The sequence below is a fragment of the Ctenocephalides felis genome, unplaced genomic scaffold (assembly GCF_003426905.1).
Source record: "Ctenocephalides felis isolate EL2017-DRISC unplaced genomic scaffold, ASM342690v1 CF-g0.4_SCAFFOLD_01604, whole genome shotgun sequence".
NCBI classification, from domain to species: Eukaryota; Metazoa; Arthropoda; class Insecta; order Siphonaptera; family Pulicidae; genus Ctenocephalides; species Ctenocephalides felis.
In genome coordinates, this window is record NW_020537758.1 from 1,951,235 (window position 1) to 1,961,712 (window position 10,478).

A 10,478-nucleotide genomic window follows, 5' to 3' on the forward strand; every position below is an offset into this window, starting at 1 on the left:
TTAAAATCATAAGGTAGATTGGATTTGGAAATTCAGATTGAAATTTATTATTATAGTGTTTTTCACAAACTTTATCTTAGTTTTTACGAAAAACTGAAGAGGAGTGGGACAAGGATGCTATTAATAAAATGTACAGTAGAAATAAGAAGGGAGTGTCTAAAGGATTCTATTGCGATTTCTACTTGGAAATTAGAATTGTAATTTATTATTGTGATGTTTTTCACCAACTTTGTACCAATTTTTGTCAAAAACTGAAGAGGAGTGCGGCAAGGATGCTGCATTTTATAATAAAATGTAGTGTAAATCAGAGAATCACTAAGGATTTCATTCTGTTTTTTCGAAAATCAAGACTGAATTTATTCTTTAATTTATTTTTTTAAGGAGGCGAAATGAGTAAAGATTTGAGAGAGGATTGCGGCAAGATTCTTGTTGTTTATTAAGGATTCTATTCTGTTTTTCAGAAATCAAGATTAAAATTTATTATTCTGGTGTTTTTCACTAACTTTGTACCAATTTTTGTCAAAAACTAAAGAGGAGTGCGGCAAGGATGCTGCCTTTTTTTTTAACAAAACGTAGTGTGGAAATCAGATAAGGAGTGCATTAAAGATTTTATTTTGTCTATTTGGAAACCAAGATTGATTTTTATTATTTTGACGTTTTTCACCAAATTTGTATCAATTTTTCCATAAAGTGAAGAGGAGACGGCGAGGATGCAGCATTTTATTATTAATATCTAGTGTGAAAATTAAAATAAGAATGCATCAAGGATTTTATTCTATTTATTTGAAAATCGAGATTGAAATTTATTATTATCGTATTTTTCACCAACTTTGTACCAATTTTTACCAAAAACTGAAGTGGAGTTTGGCAAGGATGCTGCATTTTATTAATATATTGTAGTGCAGGAATAAGAAGAAGCATCGAGTATTCTATTCTGTTTTTTTTTCAAAAATCAAGACTGAAATTTATGATTGTGATTTTTTTTACCAATTTTTTACCAAAACTGAGGCGAAATAATGATGTATTTTAGGGAGAGTTCTGCAAGGATGTCCTGATGTCCATTGAGAATTCTATTCTGTTTTTTTTGAAATTGCAATTTATTATTGTGATTTTTTTGATTATTCCTTTTACCATTTTTTTACCAAAAATTGAGGCGAAATGAGGAAGGATTTAAGGGAGGAGTGCGGCAAGGATGTCCTGATGTCCATTGAGTATTCTAATTTGTTTTTTCAGAAATCAAGATTTTAATTTATTATTGTGATGTTTTTGATTATTAATTTACCATTTTTTTTTTACCAAAAACTGAGGCGAAATAATTAAGGATTTTAAGTATTTAGCCATTTAACCAACATTTAAGTTCAACAGGTTTTTATTACTAATTACAAATTTAAAATTTATATTGTGATGTTTTTAACAATAATTTTAAACTAAAAAATGTTTGTTTTTAGTCAGCATATTTTTATTTATGTTTTTTGACGTTTAGAGTCATTCTGAATCGTTTGATACCAAAATTGAAATAAGATTTTAACATGTGATTTCAAGTCATCATCAGTTTTTATAAACAAAGCACTAAAAATATATTGATAATATATTACAATGTGATTAAACTTAAAAGTATTAATAGCCTAAAATATTATAGGCCTAGGGACGATAGTTCAAATATAAAATTTTGCAAAGGTTGTATTAATGGGTTAAGTCAAAATTTCAAAATTCAATCGTGACAAATTGAAAAGTTGTTGAATTTAAATTCTCATTGACTATGTCGATTATTTGAAATCACTTACAATTCACAATAACTGATATTTTTAGTGTTATTTATGCTTGTTTTTCCAAAGACATGAAATCATATATCGAAACGTATGGAAAAATAATGATGCTCTAAAAATTTGTATTTTTTTATTTGATGTTATCTAATATGTCTTCTTTATAAACAAGGAATTACAACAAATTATCATTTATCCCCGAGGCGATGATTTTGGCTTTCAATGTCGATAACCAGTTTGATTTTAATTTATTCCACGTATGATTATCATTCAAAATGCATTCGGAATAAATCACAGACGTTCAGAATTGTGCAATTCCTTCTGATTTTGTTCAAAATCGGTTTAAACAATAATTATAGATAAATAAATAAATAATTTATACGTCTACTAATATATGATTTTCCGTTCCGTTGACCCAATAAGACAAGGCGGAAACCTTGAAATTTATCTCGCAGGTTGATGAGTTGTTGTTAATGAACTAAATTTATAATGAGATGTACGTAATAGATATTAATAGTAATAAATTAATAGTAACTCATTTCTGTACCTGAAGTTCCAAAATTTAGGATTTCTGTCAGGATCTAATTTCTGGTGCGCCTGGATAAGGTGGTTCCTCTTGCATTTGGCATCCATACATCGTATCCATCATTGTATAACATAAAACCTGTAAAAATGAAAATATACTAAAAATAATTGAAAATTAGGTTTTAGATATGGAGATTATTAAGGGATCTTGACTTTTTTTCTCGATTTTTTGACTAATTTTTTTGTACGTGGGTCGAATGATTTTTGTTTTGTGCAGGTTTCCTTATATTTTGTACCCAATGTTGTGTTTAAAAATTATTAAGTCAATTTTTGCTTTTTTCGGTTAAATGACATATTTATTTATCCAACATATATTTTTTGAAAACTATTTTCCTGTTAGTTATTTAATAAGTTCATCTTTCTTGAATAAATTTTTTGTTGATTTCCTCGGTTGGACTAATACCAATTTTTTACCAAAAACTGAGGCAAATAATGAAGGATTGTAGAGAGGAGCGGCAAGGATGTCCTGATGTCCTTTAAGGATTCTATTCTGTTTTTTGAAATCAAGATTGAAATTTATTATTGTGATGTTTTTGATTAATTTTTTAACCTATTTTCACCTTAAACTAAAACGAAATATTAAGGAATTTAGAGAGGAGTGCTACATAGAAAATTAGTTAATTAATTTATTTCACCAATTTTTTTACACGTTTTTTCCAATTTTAATGCTTTTTTCAGTATAGCATACAATTTTTTCTTTTTTCTTTTAATTTTCGATTTTTTAGTTGTTTTTTCTCGATTTGCAGAAGTTTTTCTCGATTTTTTCCTGAACCATAATTCTTAGCTTAAAATGATGTATGAGAGAAATATTTGTTATAAAATTACGAATAAAATGATATATAATTCGACATGTATGTTCATATAATTTTCTTGAGATTTTTTTATTCTTAATTACCAAATAATTTTTTTGCCCAATTTATTTCGTCGGTTACGTAATAGTTTTTTTTATTTGATCAATTTTTTTTATAAGTTGCTTTGCATTTTTTTTTTTTAATTTGGTTATATAATGATATTGGCATATTGCTGGTTTAATAACTTTTTGCTTAATCATTGTTTTTCTATCAATTAAATAATGATAATTTTAAAACTATTGTTAGTTACATACCTCATAATTTTTTGTCTAAGTTCCTAAATATTTGGTTTAGATTTTGCTAGATATTGTAAATTACATTTTATTAGCTATTTATTTTTCTAAAATTTTGAGTATCTAATAATAATTGCTTTTGGTTAGTCTAATAATTTTTATTGGCCAATAATATTTTTTGTAGTAACTATTTTTATTTTAGTTACCTAATAATTATTTTTGTTTTCTTTTGCTATCCCAATATTTTTAATGCCTATTTTGCTTGCCCAAATTTTTTGTTTGATTACGTAATCAAGGACAATTTGTTCCTAATTTTTGCTGGTTACCTAATAATTTTTTATGACCACTTTTGTTCAATAATCAACCAATTTATTTTTATTTCCAATTAAACAAATGCTCTTTGTTAGTCTAATAATTTTTCTTAACCAATATTTTTGTTTTATCTAATGTGCTATTTTTGATACCATTTTCTCTTAGTTTGCTTTTATCAATTTTCTACTGTTAAAGTGTTTTTTGTTAAAATGTTCCGTTGGTTGCCTTCTAAAGCTTTAAGTATCAATTTCTTCTATTAGTTAACTAACAATTTTTTACTATTTTTTTTACCTAATGATTTTTTTGGTCCAATTGTAACAAATGCAGCAGAAGTTGCCAAAAGTCCATGCATTAAAACAATTGGCTTTTTTCCTGGATTTGGTATCCTGTGCATTGATAAGATGTATCCATCATCAGTGACAACATTATGTAATTCTGCAGGATAACCAGCGGATGTAATCAAATCCGTCTAAAATAATAAAAAAATTATATCTTATACAATATACAACAATGTTGCTAAAAAAATTATATTCGGAGTCCTTATAAGTACTTAAATAATAATAATAAAAGGATTCTGCTAGATATAAAATTAATATTGCTTGTAAACGCTAGGCCAAAATTGCGCTCGTGCGCTTAACCCGGAACAAGCGGTCGTTCCAGGTTGCGCGCAAAATGAAAGAAAATCCTGGGAAAACATGATTTGTTGAAAATACCTAGATTAGGGTTTTATCATATATATATATATATATATATATATATATATATATATATATATATATATACATATATTTAAATCTATTTACGAATACAAATGTGTCGATTAAAATTCAACTTTCCATTTCAATGTCAAATTATGTTAAATAATTTGATACCAGAATGTTGTTAGAGGAATCTATTAAATCTAAATTTGTTTTTAATTCCGTCCTTGACAATTACATAATAAAAAAATAATAATTCGCCCCAAAAACTTACCACGGAATCAGATTTATCAATTTTTTGCGCATAAACAGCAACGCCCAGGAAAAAAATATCGGCACAAATTGCATTTTGGTAATAAATTATATAATATTTTTTGGTTTGTAGTAAATTTTTATATGAGAGAACAATCAGCTTCCATTATACACAACAAATTTATGAAAATTTGTAATATTTTTTAAAAATTTGATACCCCAATCAAGTTTTTGTACTCTATTATCATTGATTAATTTTTATTATTTTCTAAAAAATAAATAGGAGGTTTTGCTGAAAAAAATTACAAATATTTTTAATAAAATCAATTTTATATTAAATACATTATTTTTGCTATCTATTTTATAATAATATTAATTATCTTAAAAATCGCACACTATTTTTTCTTAATTTAAATATTACACTTAAATAGTTTTTAATAAAAAATTGCTGATTAATATATTTATTCATAACAACTTTTTTTTTTATTTTTATCAGAAGATTAAAATTTACATAAAATTCGTATTTTTAATATAATTTCAAAATATAAACAAAAAGTTTAGTATTTTTAATATAATTTCAAAATTGTAATTAGTATTTTTAACATAATTTTAAAATATGAACAAAAAGTAAAATTTGCACATTTATTTTGAATTTACTTGTTTTGTGTTTTTTTATTATTTTTAAAAAATTGATGGTAAATTATTAATCTGTTTAATTAGTTATTTAAATCTAGTGAAAGTTAACTAAAAAATTAACTAATATTAATATTGAATTAAATATTTATAATATTAAGCTGATTTTTAAATAATATTTTATATTAATTATAATTATTTAAATAACTGCCACTTTTAACAATTTAAGTTTACTATTTTTAAAAATAATATTTTTGAATATAAATTATATTCTTATGTAATACATTATTTTAGAATTTTTTAATATAAAAATAATTATTGATAAAAAATACTTTTCTATCCTTATAATTTTTTTTTAAATTTATTAATTATAATTAGCTGCTTTAAGCTAATATTTTATAATGTTTTTAATATATTTTAAGACCAAAATCTAGAGTCAATATTTAAATAATATTTTTAATATATTTTCAATATCTGAATTTTATCTAAAATAATTAATTATATATTTTAGTAAAAACAATTACATACATAAAAGTTAAAGTTTTTATATTTTCAAATACTAAAATTCTTATTTTTATTACAATTTATTGAAGAAATTATATATTTTTTAAAACACCTGACACTATAATTTTTGAAAGAATATATTTCAAAACTGAAATTCTGTATTTTATTATTAACAATATCTTGTATAGTAAAAAAACTCAAAAAAAATTACACTTGTTATATATTGTCAATTAATGAAATAGCATTCAAAATTTATTAATAATATTTTCAAATTTTATTGATTTTGTTTTATATTTTTGTACCTAAATAAAAAATGGTTAAAAAATAGAGCACAAAACTTTTCCTTAATACACTAAATTAAAAAATAATACTTTTAATATATCCTCACAAACACTTTGGAAACTTTTATAAATTTATTCATTTAATTAATTAATCTTTTTTTTTTTTAAATGTAGTTAATAATTGTTGCACCTAATATAATATTCTTTAACGTAATTATTTTACAAATTTAATAAATATTTTTGAAAATTTATTTACAGATGTGATCTGATTCAGATTATGTCGTTATTTGGCGTTTGTTATAAACAAATATATGTCTATATATTTTCTTAAGCTGATTTTAATAATTATTTTATTCCCCACTTATATATAAGAGTAGAGAACATACTTAATTATATATTTATATATTTTGTTCTGCACGATTTTTAAGAGCAGGTTTACATGAAAGTAAAACAATAATATTGATAGAATAAATATTTCAAAAACATTTTAGAGTTTATATATTTATTGTAGATATGATATATAAATATAAAAAAATATATAAACTAGATTTTATATATTGGTTGAAACTAAAAATTAAATTCTATAATATTTTTTACTAGTAATTAATTGTAATAGATCTTAAAAATAAAAAATCATCTGGGCTTTAAAAATATTTATAAAATACTAAATTAAATATAATATAATATTTATAAACAACATACCCCTAATATGAGTCGATTAAGGTGATTGAATTTTTTTATTGAAATAATAAATTGTATATTTAAATTTAAATGATTTTTTTGTATCAAAATTTAGTAGTATTTAATGTTCATTACTATTTTTAATAATATTATTAAATAAATAATATTTTCTATCGTTTTAATTCTAAACGCAGCTTTGTAGAGTTGTTGACCTAGAGTATTTGTATTTTCGATATTTCTATTGATTTTATTATATCAATTCGATTTTAAATTTAAATAATTATTAGTGTTTTTGTTTGACAACACGATCGAAAAATAATATGTCTAATATTTTTTTTATTCCATCTTGGTAATAATTCAAAATAGTAGAATAAATTTAAATATGATGAAAAATGAATGAGACACGTGGATTTTTTTCATATATTTAAATAATTTTAATATTACGTTTTAGGAATTTTTTATTCATTTTTTTAAACCAGACTTGGGAAAAAACATTTTTCATTCTACAAAATAATTTATGAGTGGGCGTGAGTTGTTCTAGATCTCAATTTAATGTTCAATATTAATTTAGAAGTATACCGAGTTGCTGTAGGATTTTTTTGTGTTAGAAAAAGTTTTAGATTATTTAATTTTAAACAAGGTGGAAAACACATAATTCATATTAAACAAATAATTGTAAAGTTATAGAAATAAAATAAAAAGGATGCATCATATCGAGTTGCTGTATATTTTCTCGGTTTGAAAAAGTGTAAAAAATTTCATAAATTGTATTAAAGAAAAATATTATAATTTTTCTTACTTTATTAAATTTATTTTGAAGATCACCAGGAAATTTTGTAATACTTTAAATTTTTTAACTTTTACTTTAAATTGATTTTAATCATTTTATAAAAAATTGAAATTTTCTCATTTTTTTTTTAAAAATAGTAAATAAAATATAATTATTAATTTATGTTGCAAAATGTATTATTATCATTTTTGAAACAACTTTATGTTTTAGTAAGTGCGTTAATTAGTAATTTTAAAAATAAAGTTTTGTCATAATTTAAAATAAATTTTATTAGAATTCTGTTATAGATAGATATACATAGTTGTTTATTACTTTGTTGGATTAATCTAATTTACTTTTTAATTATTTTTAACAAAATTATCTAAAATAAAACAAGGGACGTACTGGGTATATTATTCATTTACAAGAACATTTTTGAACATTTTTGAATTTTATTATTCACTGTTGTTATAATAAAAATTCGTACCTTGGTTTCTTGTTAGTTACATCGACTTACATTTTATAGATTCTTCAGCACTAAACATATATACATATATACATATATATATATATATATATATATATATATATATAAATATATACCCATAGGCATATATACACATTTATTATTCTATCTATATCCTACACAACTTTACCTCAAAGGTTTTCATTCCTAATTCAGCCTTCGAATAGAAAACACGTTTTTCTGTGCTACTAAACGCCAGAAATGTAATTATTAAATCAATACGAGAAAAACACTAAAAACATCATTAATACTAATAGAAAAAACACAAAAAAAAATAAAATATATATTTATTTATTAATATAATAATTAACACATTTGTGAGTGTGTGGTAATAGTTTGTTCTTAGTGCTCTGATAATAATAATAATAATAATAATAATAATAATAATAATAATAATAATAATAATAATAATAATAGTGAATTTATGGTATATATATAATATTAGTATTAAAAATATATACACTTATAAATAATTACTTTTATATATTTTTTTAATATTATTTTTACCTGTTGTAGTGTAAAAACGTTGCCTATGCATCAGGTGCTTCCTAAATTATTTGGTTCTTGACGAGAAATATTTATTTATAATATTATTTTTAATTATTATTTATTATTTATTATTATTTCAACCAAAATTACAATTTAATTTTTTTTATTTAAATTTTATTTCAAATGACTTCAAATAATATATTAACTTCTTGTTGTTTTCCAAAATTAGTTAGTATTTTATTATTTATGTAATATAAACATTTAAGTAGGAATAATAATTTATATAAAATAATAATAATGTATTAAAAGTTTGTACATTATTATATTTAAAATAACATAAAGAATATATAAAATAAATGTGAAAATTACAATTAACAGTTTATGAATTTAAACTTTTGCATAAACATTAGGTGTCGTTCATATATTTTGTTTTACTAAATTTTATCAGTTTTGTTCTGAAATATTGTTTTAAAAGAATAATAGGATATTGTTTTAATGTGATATTGTGTGAAATAGTCTTTAAAATTGAATAAATTTAATAAACTTAATAAATAAATTTGAAGTTGAAGTTGTATAAAGTGTAAGAAGTGTTTCAGGTGTTTTGCTAAAATTTATAAAAAAAATTCTTAAAAATTTTAGGAAAATAAAACAACTATCACTTCATCACTTGTATTACATAAATAATTATTTTATGTTTAACAATAATTTTTAATAAATTATTTTTACTAAAGTTTACTAAATTTAAAAAAAATATCCTAAAAATTTTAGGAAAATGAAACAACTCTCGCTCCATTACTTATATTACATAAATAAATGAATTTATTTTATATATAACAGTTATATTTATTAATTTCAAAATTAACTGTTTTTGTGTTAAACTTGTAGTCTATACATCAGGTGTTGTTTATAAATTGTATAAAACTATGATTTTTGTTTAAAATATTTATTTTATTTATTTAACTAAATAGTCAATTTAATTAATAATCCATAATAAATTTGTATAAAAGTTTATAAACCTCAGTTTGCAATTTTGAAATAGCGTTAACAAAATATAAACTTGCTAATAAATATGTAAAGTTAAAATATTTTATTTAAAAATAAAATTAAAATTAAAAAATTATAAAATTTAAAATTATTTTAAATAAAAATATTTATACACCTAAGTCTGTTTTTACACGGTCTTTTTGTACACGGTTTTGATATAACACGGTTTGAAAATTGAATATTTTTAATTTTTTTACACGAATTTATTCCATTTAGCACGATTTGAAATTTTATGTACTTAAATTTTTTTGTCAAATTAAATTTTTGCGAAGTATGTTCGTATCACAAAAAAGTATTTATGAAAGAAAAAAGTCTGAAACCATCGATAGTATCGATAGTTTGCGAACACTAGCTTAAAGATTTAAGTGAATTCCCCTTTAGCGCGTACAAACAATTTTTACTGGTGAAAGCAAATGTGAATAGCACTCATTTAGGGGAATACCCTGAAAATTCTTGTTTTTCACTAATTTTAATAGGTTTTAGAGATTAGGAACAAATCACCCATTTTTGTATAAGATCCATGTCTTTTTTTACACGTTTTTTTTTTACACGGCTTCTTCTGGAACCAATCTCCGTGTAAAAACAGACTTAGGTGTATATACATATATATAAATATCTATATATATAAATATATATATATATATATATATATACATATATATTAATTTTTCTAATTAGATAAATACTATTAAAATAGTTGGACAATAATTCGTCCCCTGAAATGTGTTGCGTTTCCAAGTCGTTCAATACAAATTATACAAACATTTTAACATAAACTATATAAAATTGTCTAAATACAAATATAAAATATGTAAATCAAGTGTAAAATTTGGAAAAAAATTTAAAAATTAAAAAAA